The sequence below is a fragment of the Anabrus simplex genome, chromosome X, assembly GCF_040414725.1.
Source record: "Anabrus simplex isolate iqAnaSimp1 chromosome X, ASM4041472v1, whole genome shotgun sequence".
In the NCBI taxonomy this organism is placed as follows: domain Eukaryota; kingdom Metazoa; phylum Arthropoda; class Insecta; order Orthoptera; family Tettigoniidae; genus Anabrus; species Anabrus simplex.
The window spans coordinates 185786929-185800642 of NC_090279.1; positions in this window are offsets into that span (position 1 = coordinate 185786929).

Here is a 13714-nt window from a genome sequence, read left to right on the forward strand (position 1 = left end):
GGAGTGATTAATTTGGAACCTACCAAAACAATTAAGAACACTTCCCCAGTCTGTTGACTTAAACCCTTTTCAACATTTATGGGTGTTTTAGAAGTCTAGGGTTCACAGTAAAAAGGTTTCATCCCAAGATGAGTTAAAACGAGTGTGACCCAAGAATGGTACAGCGTCAGCCATGAAACGTGAGCGAGGCTAGTAAATTCCATGCAGCGTAGGTGTCAGGCTGTCATTAAAGCCAAGAGTTACTCCACAAAGTACTAGGATTGGTGCTGTGGTTCATTTCATTCAAATGTTTAGTTGAAGAACTGGCATCTGTATGAATAACAATGTGACGTAGTAAAAGGGCATGTTTTGTTATATTCTCGAGTAATTTGTACTATATGTTGTTGATATTTTTTATGGCATTGTAAAGAAATCTACCAGAAATATATGTCTTAAAAGACAATTACTATAACATCCATTTGAATGTCCAAAATATACTGCTATTTTCATAATATGAAACTGTATGAATTAATAAAGTACATACTGTAAATCTAAACGCACTGACGCGCACAACGAACATTAAAAAAATGATGGCATTTATGTCAGCAAAAGTGTGTGTCGATGTCGATATGGGCGGTTTGTAGATTTTGGGGTTTGGCAGTCTTCTTACGCTCTCACAACATTTATAACAGAGCTTGAGGTAGAATTCTTTCGTGAATGGATATGATATTATTTTTAATAACACCCATAATAACCGCATAAGTATTACAACTATGCGGAAAATATACATAAGCTTCAGCTGATAACTTACACTATGTTTGAAGAGAAAAATGCACTCGAAGTTCACAATGTTCAGGTATAACTATTTTAACTATTATCTGCTGAAGTGATTGGATTAAAACACAATACCCTAGTTTTTCTTTTTTTTTTTTTTTCCTTTTCTTTCTTGAGGACTTGCTTGCTTGCTTGCTTGCTGGCTGATGCTTATGGGTTGTGTCTACAACATTTCACCCAGTCAATACTCGCGTACTTGTCTTGTCTTGTCTTGCGGATATTTATTTGGGATTGAAAAGACTATTTCCCAGTCACAAGATCATTAATATGTTACACTTATATCACAAAAACACACGTTTACAACACAAATGTCCGATTTTAGCGTGAGCACACGAAGATAGATGCACTTAAGGAAGTAAGATTATATCGGGTATGAGGAAGGGTTATGGAGGTAGTACATTCGGGACTGAGCAAAGACACAAGGAACTTAGAAGTGACGCTGTACGAGATCAGAAAATAATAAGAACCTTGAAACAGTATCTACTCACCAGGGGCATTGAGAAGTGCCACCTCATAAACATGTCGGAACAAAACCAACTGCAAAACTAAATCGTGATTACAATTTTATACGAGTGTTATCAAGGTACTCATTTAAAATAGTAATGATCGTAGGCGAAGGTTGGTGCAACAAAACTGAAAGTCGTGTAGGGAAAGATATTGGAACTTTAAGTAATTTCTGCATCAAAATGGTCTGGTGATGTGCATATTGGGGGCAATGAAAGAACAGGTGGTCACTATCGCACTCAGATTCTCCACAGGAACAAGTTGGGTCGTTCGTAATGTGAAAGCGAGTTAAATATACTGGGGTTAAGGCATGATTAAATCGTAGTCGGATGATATTAGTAATGTGACGTCGTGTATACGTACCATTTGCAAACCACGGTAGTGTGGGAATACTCGGTTGAAGTTGGTAGTAATATTGTCCTTTTGTACGAGCAGATAATCGCCATTGTGTGCACCATGTGTGTTGAGCTGCAGCTTTGATATTTGGAAAGAAGTCGAGAATCGGAATTTTGATTTGTAATATATTCGCGGTATCTGCACTAGCATCTTTCGCTGCTATATCGGCCATGTCGTTGTCTACGTGTCGATTATGCCCTTTGATCCATATTAACGTTATAACAAAACCGGATGTTTCAAGTTGAAATAGAAGAGATTTGACTTCGTAGACATATGTATTTGTATGAGGGGCGAGTGAATGCAGAGCTTGTAAAACACTTTGGGAATCGCTGAATATATTTATTTTTTTGGATTGCAACCGTTGAGCATATACAAGGGCCTGATATATGGCATATAATTCTGCTGTAAAAATAGTTAAATTATTAGGTAACGGATATTTAAAGCTAATGAGTAGTTGAGGATCGTAAAATGCCGCTCCGACTCCAGTATTAGATTTTGACCCATCGGTAAATAGGTGGTAATCTGGTGTAGTTATGGAACTTTTAAATTTCTTATGAACATATAGTGTGGGATAAGGTGCAGCCATTGATTGGGTTGATGCATCAGAAGGGGCAATGATAACAGAAGGACGGAATGTTTGAATATCATAGTGGTATGAATACGTATTAATACGTGGTGTACGAAATATAGTTTCAGTAAGATGGTGGATTTCAGCATAAGCCATGTATATGGCGGGATACCGATGATTGGGAGGAGGACGCTGTTGATAATATTCATATAATAATTGTAATTTTGGGACAATAAGGGAGTTCGTTCTACTAATGTGTTTCAATAGGAATTTTTTGGATAGTTTTATCCTGCGGATGTACAGTGGTTCTTCCGTCGTTTCTACTAATAAAGCGTTAGTAGGTGTTGTGCGGAGGGCACCCACGCTGATACGTAGTGCTGTAAATTGGAGACGATCCAACGCTAATAAACTATGTTTAGGGGTTAAGTCAATAATATGGGCGCTATAATCAAGTATGGACCGAATGGTTGCATGATATAGCTGCAGTGCTGACAAAGGGTCAGCACCCCATGCACGTTTCGTTACCGTTCGCAGAATGGTGATATAACGATCTGATTTCCTAATAAGGTGTCGTATATGAGCTTGCCATGTGAGTTTGTGATCGATATAAATTCCTAAATATAAGTGTTGTGAAACCAAGGGGATGCTATAGGTGTCAAAGTTAATAGGGCTTTTATCAAAGGTTCGTTTATGTGTAAAGATCATTGCTGCACATTTGGATATAGAAAGGGAAAGTCCATGAGCCGTTAGCCACTGAAAGACTAAACTTAGAACCTGAGATATTTTGTCTCTACAAAGGTCAATGTGGGAGTCAGCACAATAAATAACATAATCATCCGCGTAAGCTAGAATACGGGCGTGTGGTAGCACAAGAGATTCGAGCTCTTTCATGTAAAGGGCAAACAGAACTCCACTGAGGATCGATCCCTGTGGTAAACCTTGTGATGTGTAACGGCTATCAATTGTGTGTTGGGGAGATTTAATAGTTAACCGACGGTTAGTAAATAGTTGATTTAAAATAGAAATAAATTGAATGGGGAATCCAACACTAAATAATTTCTCCCAGAGGATATGCAATAATACGGCATCATAGGCACCTTTAATATCCAAAAAGACTGCTACGATAGATTGTTTCCGCCATTTTGCTAATAAGATGTCGAGTAAGAAAATTATGATAGGGTCTTGTGTACTGTTACCCCGTCGAAAGGCAAACTGATATTTGGGTAATAGCGAGTGATATTCCAATACCCACGCCATGCGTTTCATAAGTATTTTACAAAAAACTTTGCGTATACACGATCCCAGAACTATGCCTCGGAAATTGTCAGGTTCGGTAGGTCGTTTTGTTGGTTTCAGGATGGGTGTGATGAAAAACTCGTTCCATGATGCGGGTACATGTAATGTCTCGAAAATACTATTATAATATTTGAGTAGATAAATTTGGACATGGGGGGGTAAGGCCTTGAGCATTTGATAAGTAATTGCGTCAGGTCCTGGTGATGAGCTATTGACGGTACATAATACAGAGTGTAATTCATTATAGGTAATTGGATTCAAAAGGGAAATAAAAGGACAAGAATTATGCTGTGAGGTGGGTAGAAAGAATGGATTGGCGGTAACAGGGGCAAGGGTGTATAAAAAATCTTCTAGAACTTGTCGCGGATAAGCAGAAGAAGTTTGATATTGGAAAGTTCTCGTGATCATGCGGATCGCGTTCCAAAATTTCGTTGCTGGAAGTTGTGGAGTTAATTGAGAAATAAAAGATTGCCAAGCTTTTCGCTTTTTGGCATTAAAGACGAGTTTAGTTTTCGCGATATGGTTGCGTAATTGAAAATAATGCTGCGGCGTCATCGATTGTCGATATAGTTTGAATAATAGTTTGCGCTTATGAATAAGATCGTGACATTCTTTGTCCCACCATTTTAATTCGTATTGCTGTGGATGGGTCGTCACTTTTAATGGTCGGCACGGATGAAATATGTTTAAATATTGGGTTAAATAAGGGAGTAAAAGGGAAAAGGAAAGAGGTGACTTATGTTTCTGCTGCAAGATATAATTGAGGTATGATTGGTAATTAGAAACATTGAAGTTTTTATAAGATCGGACGTTACTTATACAGGAGGGTGCCTGAAACTGGGAATGTGGTGGGTGAATACCGTATGTGATGAGAATGGGGAAATGGTCACTAGTGTGCGTATCAGATAATGTATGCCAGGTGGTAACAGGGGCCATAGTGGTGCGGCAGAAAGTAAGGTCTACTGCGCTGGGTGAAGATCCAGGCGGAGTTAAACGGGTCGGGGAGCCGTCATTTAAAAGAAACAAATTCTGATGAGTTGAAATAGTAAGTAAGTTAGAACCTTTGATTGTATCGACCATGCATCCCCATTCAGTGTGGTGGCAATTAAAATCACCGAGAAGAAAGAGATGTGGAAATGTGTCAAATTGTTGGATAAAATGCATCCGTTGGTTCTGAGTAATGTAAATGTGGGGAGGGCAATAAATGTTGATGAAACATGTGTTATGGTGTACTATTCCTACAGCATAGGTGTGCGGGATGATATGTTGTAAAGGGAAATGTGTAACTGATAAGGAAGTATGTACACATGTGGCAACTCCATCAAAGCCGTTACCATCATGTCGGAAAACTTGATAATCTCGTAATCGAAAAATGATATGAGGTTGAAACCACGTTTCTTGTAAACAGATAAAATGTGCTCGTGTTTCATTCAGCAAAATTTGTAACTCATGTCTTTTAGAGGTGGCACTTCGACAATTCCATTGAAGTAGAGTAATCATGCTAGTATGGTCATGATGGAATCTCGTAGCTTATATAGGACATGGTGAAGTTGAGGCTCGTGACCCATGCTTTGAATTAACATTACCAGCAATTGCTGGATTTCTTGTTGTAGGCGTTCCTTGGAAGGAGGATAATGTATATCTTGAGGGGTTGCAGAGGGTTGCTGCCTAGCAGATGTGGGTGCACTTGAGGGATATGTTATTGACAGAGGTTGTTGTATGGCACTCGTTGATGGAATCGAATGTACTGGAACTGACGGTTCGTTTCGTAGAATGGCCATGTATCCTTGACGGTCGAAACCGGGTTCGGGTGTAGGAGGGGGAGATTGCATAATTACTTGGGTGAACTTGCGCTTACGCGGATTGGGAGTTGAAGGGGATGGGGGATTTGACGATAGAGGAGGGAACTGGAGGTCTTGTTGCTCTGAATGATAAACGGGAAGGGCGATTCGGGCTTTGGCTTCAGGAAAGGATATGTGTTCAGTACTCATTAATTTTTTAATGGTGACCTGATATTTATGTTCTGGACAAATTGATGAACCTGTGACGTGATTTTTTTTACAGTACGCGCATTGCGTAAATTGTTCCGTACATGCCTGGGTTTCATGTTGTTGAGCACATTTCCCACAACGAGCATATTTCGCTTGACATTGTCGAAGGGTGTGGCCATATCGCTGGCATTTGCGGCAGCGAATGGGTGAAAATATGTATGGTTCAACTTCCATGTACACCTTGTATAAGGCGACATGGGAGGGTAATGTTTGGGATCTAAAAACAATTTTTACTGAACCCGTAGGCAGGTATTGGGTTTCCCCATCTTGGACGACACGGCGATTAAGTCGCTGCACACTTTTCACTGGTGCCTCGGATTCCAGGTACTGTAATATGTCATCATTCGATAAACCCTTTTCGACTCCGCGAATAATGCCGACTCTTAACACTTGTGAAGATGGGATGAACGCTTTAATTTTGAGGGTTTCAAGCATAGGATTACTTAGAAATGCGTTTGCTTGAGAAGCCGTATGAAAGGTAACTTGCAGGCGATTACGGCCTTTACGTTGAATCGATTTGACATTGAGTTTGGTTTCATAAAAACGGCGACCAAGTGCCATAGGATGTAAATTGGCGATGTTTTGCTCGTTAATGGATTCAACAAAGACAAAAAAAGGTCCATGATGAAATCGATTATAATATTCCGGTGTAGGAGCCACTTGGGGCGTCTCGGATTGATTATTAGATTGTTCAGAATTAGAACGGTCTACCACTTCGGTATTACTTCCCTGTACATCAGACTCAGTGGACTGAGAATCTTGCTGTCGTGTCGTATTACTGGATGAATTGGTGATGGGTTCTTCTTCCATAGGTACTACGATTTCACGCTCCACTCGTAAGGAATTCCCGGTTACCGCCGACGTCCCTCCACTGTCGGTCTCCATTGCTCGGCACTCCCGCACCACACGCGAACGAAAGCACAAGTGGTTACCACTACCGCGCACCTCTAACTCGCACAAGTAGAGTAGTGTACCGTATCACTGTCACTGCGTGACTGATTTGACGATGAATACTCGCGTACTCATGTAAAACCGTTCCCTACGCTATAATACAAGGCCTTGAAATGCACTCGTGGAAACGAGTCGCTTCCTAGTTCACTATTCAGCCGCTAGGATCGCGGTCTTGCCCCTTGTATTCGCATGGCCGTATATGTCAATAAGTAAAGTATGTCCTAAATAAAAAGAACTGAATGTTTTTGCGAGTATTGACAGTACTTTATTTATAGAGCGGTGCTGCATTGGCTTGGATATGTCATTGAAGTTTCAAAACTTTCCTTCTGAGGGGCATCTTAAAAAGTTTCAAAACTTTCTCTCTTCTACTTGTGTGGCTCAAAGCAATGTTGTCTAACAGAGGTCTCAGAAATGTTCATAGTAGAAAAAGAGGTGGTTTGTTGCTTTTACACTTTCCACACTTAATTTCACTGTTGAACATGTCTTTCGAAAAAATAAACGTACACCTTTTAGTAACTCTCTTCGGGACAAGTACTGCGTAGCGGAAGTGACAAATTCCGTCGTTCACTGCAGAAGTGCCACAGACGATGATTTTCGGTATCTGAGGGCTCCTCGATCTTGAAAACGAATAAGACACAATGTTGGACTTTGAGTAGCTGGAGAACAGATATGTTCTAAACAGCCTTTACAGTCTGTTTTTTCTTTCGCCACATGTCATTGTATTCCGCTTGGTGTCTTAGGTAGCTGAAGAAGAGCTCGATGAAATAGCTCGTTAGATTCTTCATCAATGCATAATGCAAATGTATACTTGTGAGGTATTTTACGCAGGCCACAGTGGACTGGGTAGTCAAGATCTATGCCTGATACATTTCTCTCATGATTCTTTTTTACTTTCTCTGAATGCATTTTAAGTTTCTTAATATATGACAGGAAATCATTAATCAACCAACTGAGGAGTTCATCTTCAGTACTAAAAGATTTTTTTTTTTTTTTGCTAGTGACTTTACATCGCACCGATACAGATAGGTATTATGGCGACGATGGGATAGGAAATGCCTAGGAGTTGGAAGGAAGCAGCCATGGCCTTAATTAAGGTACAGCCCCAGCATTTGCCTGGTGTCAAAATGGGAAACCACGGAAAACCATCTTCAGGGCTGCCGACAGTGGGATTCGAACCCACTATCTCCCGGATGCAAGCTCACAGCCGCGCGCCCCTAACCGTGCGACCAACTCGCCCGGTTAAAAGATGGTCGTTTGTTCTCGTTCCTGAATATGTCCCATGTGAGGTGTTGCAGACGTTATGCGCATTGAACAATTTAATAAAATGCTCCATAAAACAAATGGCTTTAAACTGTATTGTATGCTCACGGGACAAAACCACCTCCATACTTTTCAAACCAGAGATTGTTTCAGGGGAAAATACAATATTTTTAGCTCTTGCTACATATATTTTCGTGAAATTTTTTTTCCTCGTTGGGTTCCTAATTTAAGATTTCTGAGTTTGAAGATACCTCTCAAATGATTGCCGGTCACGGTAGCATAGTTTAAAAAAAGTCCAGTGACAAATTTTGGGATCGCCCGATTCTTATGACGTAACTCGGATCAAAACTTAGAAACAGAGGCCTGCTTCGATCAGCTTGAAGTAGTATCTCATGCGTAATACTTCCTCTGTATAATGTTTCGAACGAAATTCCACTACCTTTAATTTTTCGTGAATAAACCATGACTGGAACTGCGAATGCTTAACATCAGACAAATACTTAATACATTCACAACCAACTCAGTTAATGAACACGTTTAAAGGCGCGAGCCTGGTAGATAGGGGGCAAGATAGCGACCCTAGCGGCCCGGCGTTGAACTTCAGTGTAACCACTTCCATAGCGTTTTACGGTCTCTATTTCCAGGCCTTGTATTATGACGTAGGCAACGTGTAAAACACACTAGTATAAATAAAAAAGTCAGTTCAAGAATTGATGCTTGCTCTGGCAAGTAGAAAAACACAAAACATTCTTTCTTGAGGAGATCGGTTGGGATTGATTGTAATTCCCTAGTTTCTTCTTCTTCTTTCTTTGTGTTGTTCGGCGCTGCACACACGCAATTTTCCGTCATCAATTGTACACTCGCTTGAACACTTTAGTCTATGTTTTATTATTATATGGAAGGGACATTTATACGATTAGAACAATTGATTATTAGTTACAAGAAAATGAATGTTGAAATTACGTTGAGCTAGATACATCGCATTGAGGAATTTCAAGTGTGTGGGAGGATTCAAAGACAAATATTACCTTGGTTTAAGTAGTCCGTGATGGCTAGTACAATTTCCGGTGTGGGATTGGATACCAGGCAAGAGACAATACCCTAGTTTGCTATACGCAGGCAGCGCTCTCATTAGCTCTATCACGAAATGACGTCACGATCTTAGATTGTCTACGTTACACCCGTTGCCTACGCTATGTATTATGACGTAGGCAACGGTTACACCAAATACAGTAGAGAGGTTACACCTCACGAAAGATATGAAACTAGATTGTTTCAAGCTCCTGAAAATGTAGTTTTGCAAGGCCTCGTCCTTATGAAGACTATAATACAATTTATTGCAGCCAATGGTCATATGTTACAATAAATATAGAATAATATAGTCGCATTATTCTTTCAAAGACTCCTCTTCGGGCTCTTATCGAGATGGTATCGATCACAAGAATTATCGCAGACAGATCATACACAGTTCACGGTAGGTGTATGAAATTTGGCTGTGCAGCAGACTTTATGGTGAAAACCATAATCTAGTAGGCTGCCTGGCCGAGGCGGTAAAGGCGTGCTCGGTTCGCCCGGAAGGACGTGGGTTCGAAGTCGTAAAATTTAGGAAACGAGATTTCCACTTCCGGAGGTGCACATGGCCCTGAGGTTCATTCAGCCAACACCAAAAATGAGTACCAGGTTAATAGAGTTAATAGGTCAATAGAGTAAAAGTCACTCCAAATCTCTGAGTTCACATTAATTGTATTACTTTTTCCCCCCGTTTCATTTTGTTTCACATAAGTTCCAACATTAATGCCACATAATTTAAAATACAGTTCATTGTGATAACAGCGGAAACTCGTGCTTCTTTCTATCGGACGAATGGTCAGCGTACGACCGGGACGAACAGAAATAACTAGTGTCTCGCTTCTTCTTCTCCTTCTAAAGTTATTGCTTTCTTGGTAACGAGCTCTCCGTCCGGTCACTGGGATTGTTTCTACTATCTACTGGATTTTTATTACGTTTTTATAGGTACTTTACTTGTACATCCTTTGGAATAGTTTTAAATACACCAAATACAGTAGAGACAATACGCGACACTGAGCGAGATATCGAGAGACAGCTATTGGAGCTCACCCTAGCGGATAGACCTGGACGGTACTGATTCTGTCATAAGAGCACGTGTATTTTTGTGTGAAGTTTTTGGTGTTATTATGCGTTTTCAGTGAGTTGACATAATTAAATAGTAGCGTGTGTCATTCCTTGATATCTCCTCTCAACATGAGGGGAAAGGTATGTGCTGTGTTTGGCTGCAGTAATTACGAAGTAGAGAAAAATGCGCGGTCGTTCTTCAGGTTCCCTCGTGACAAGAACATGTAAGTAATATTGTGTTTGCATGGGCGCCCGCAGGATCCTTTCCAGGAGGGACACATTAACAATGTTCTTGAATATAAGAACCGACTTAATGTAAGCAACATTAAATTGTTTACAGAAATATTCGGTTATAACAGATGCTAGATGACTGTCAGTAAGTTCAGTTTATGAAATAATCTTGTATGATATTAAACCAATTTAACACGAACATTTTTAGAATTCCAGGGGGGGGGGCAAGTGCCCCCCCCCCCTCGCGGGCGCGCATGTGTGTTTGCATATGTATTCTTCCAGTGACAGAGATTTTTATAGTACTTCATAATCTTCTGACCTGCTCGATCCATGTTTTAACGGGCTTAAAATATAATACGCATATTTTATTGTATAGTGCAGCTGTTAACCTTCAATACCGATGTGTTGTTGTAGGTGTGATCTGTGGGTTTTGAAATGTCACAGAAGCGATTTGGATAAAGTGTACAAGAAAGAAGGGACGTTACGCTTGTATAAGAATTATAAGATCTGTTGAGATCATTTCCAGGCCAGCGACTTTAAAAATCCTCGACTATACACTTGTCCTATTACTTAGAAGCAGTTTAGTGGAAAGCGGTGCAGGCACTGGTTGAACAGTTTACCCCCCTCTCTCCTCGGGAATCGCTCATGCCGGTGCTTCTGTTGATTTAGCAATTTTTTCTCTCCACTTAGCAGGAGTATCATCAATTCTAGGGGCCGTTAGTTTTATTACTACAACTATCAATATACGAGCCCCTGGAATATCACTAGACCAAACACCTTTATTTGTATGGGCTGTAGCTATTACCGCCCTTCTTCTCCTCCTCTCCTTACCCGTTTTAGCAGGTGCTATTACTATACCACTCACTGACCGAAATTTAAATACCTCATTCTTCGATCCTGCGGTATGTTACATTTTTACTCTAATTGTACGTAAAAATTCCTCAAAGCATCACTATCTACAACATTTTCAAACTTTTCTTTCTTTTATCCCTCTTCTCAGATTAAAGCCGGGATTTTATAGGTTTTCTTTCTGTTAGTAGGCTTCATGTTAAGAGGAAAATTGTCCAGCTATTAAATGTTAATTCATTGCATCATATGTGTAAGGAATGTGCCGATATTTTTATTGACAAATGTCTTAATGTGATGATATAATGTTTTTAAATGAGGAAAAAAAGACAAATCCAACCGTAAGATTTCAGGCAGGTACGCTAAAGCTAAAAAAGCAATGCATAAATGAAAGATCAACCATTTCACAGCAATCCATTTCACACCTTGTTTATATGTCTAATTTCAGTCTTTGAATAATCACTTTTTAAATAATTCTTCATTCATTTATCCAGAATTGCTTTAGCAACTTCGAAGTTAATATCTCAATACCACTTTCTTTCTAGACGTAATTTAATTATCCATTTCCGTATATACATTTCCATTGATATTTGAATTTAGCGTGATTTGTTCAGGTCTAGTCACTAGGAGCGCCACCGTCGAATTGTCTCCCATTTTAGCAAGGCGAAATCCGTAAGTGTCGTGTATTGCCTCTACTGTATTTGAATACACTCAGGGATATTTCTGTTACATATGGTTAAACAGGGACGCAACATGTTCACTCGACGTTAGCCCCTGGCGGCGTACTCGCAGAAAAAGCGATGTGAATAATATTTCAGCTGACGTGTTCCAGCGTTATTAAAGGAGGCGAAGAGGAGTGCCTGCTAACCTAGAGCGTAGTAACATTCAAAGTTTCCGCCCAGATAAGTCCAGCCTCATTCGGATGGTAAATACAACGTAGCACTGTAACATTGGTTAGTCCACACCAAAGTTAATAAACAATGTTAACGAAAACATTTCTCAAGATGTTAATAAACGTTTGTTAACAAAACTCTTTAACATTGTGTCCACACCAAATAAACTTTTGTTAACAAACTTCTTTAACATTGTGTCCACACCAAAATATCTGTTTGTGAGGTTACAATGGAATAGGGTCAGGAAAAACAAAATACAGCTGCAGCTTGCATTATTTTAATGAGTGCAATTAGAGAAAAACGCAGACGCAAAATCTGGCAAAGAAAAATATTGGAAAAGCGTTTAGAATTAAGTTTGGAGAGGACACTTAGGCCTATGTCAGAACTTTTAATTCATGATGCAGCAGACTTTCAGTTCTTGTTAACAGTACAGTAATTGAGCCTGAAATTGCGAGAAATGATACAAATTATCGGAATGTCATCTCCATTAATGTTAGGCTTTAAGTATAACTTGAAGATTTCTAGCGACTGGTGACTCCTACCAAGGACCATGTAAGAGTGTAAGAGAAATACTCCTACACCTCAGTACAGTCATTCCCATAAATATTCGGCCACTGATAAAATCCACGAAAAAGTGACGACAATAACGCAACCGTGAGCAGAATGTGAAACCAGATGTGTCTAAGTAATGGAAGTACATGTGGTTGCTTATACTGAAGAAGAATGACGGAGTATGCTGTAAAACAGGGCCTCTCAGGGTGCATGCGCGTGGTGCATGCACTGTGCACGGTGCAAAAGACGACTTGGCTTGGTTGACCAGAGTGCAGACCCCCACTCCTCGATTTGGAGCAATAGCGCTGTCTCTCTCTTTCCCCACGCCTGTCTCGCTCGCTCCGCCTGTCTCCCTCTCCCCCACTTGCGCCGTAGCGCTCCAAATCCTGGCTGAGTTGAGCCGAGTATAGCCGAGTAGCCCAGAGACGAAGCGTTGATCCGAGCCATACCGAGCGGCACCGAGCGGCACCGATGCACAGTGCACGGAGATCTTGCGCCTCGCTCTGCACGCGTGAGATTTTGGGCGTTTGAGAGGCCCTGCTGTAAAAGAAAGGACATTGCTCACATGGTTGAAATGGCACGCCTCAAATATATTCGGTCACCCGGAAAGGCTGGGATTGCCGTTGTGTTCATTGACAGAAACAGGCAGATAGCGTTGTAAAACGCTCAGTTCAGTAGTGTGGTGCCGAAAGACACGTCGTGCCGAAATCATTTGCTGCAGTGTTGCGGACTGGTATCAAATGGGTTGCAAAAGACAACACAATACCACATTTGAAGAACGCCAGCTCGTGATATTCCACCATGCTCGAGGTAAATCACATAAAAAGATACCGCAGATGCTTAACATAGCAGAATAATAGTTGGAGATATAACCAGACGATTAAAAAATGAAGACAATTGATTCAGTGCCCCAAGCAGGCAGACTAAGAAGACTGACAGAACGAGAGGAGTGGTTTTTGCTTTGCATTGTGAAACGAAATCCGAAAATCAGTGCTTCGATACTGGCAGTAGCTGTTTTAGAGGAGTGTGGAGGGGAAGTGGGTACTGAAACCGTGCGAAGAGCACTGCGAAGGAATGAGTTCTTTGTGAGAAGATATAGGAGGAAACCATTCATTAGTATTTAAATAAAAAGAAGCATCTAGAGTTCACAAAAACCTACGTGAGCAAACCCAGTGTTTGGTGAGAGGATGTGTTATTTGTTGATGAGTCTTTGGGTCCGA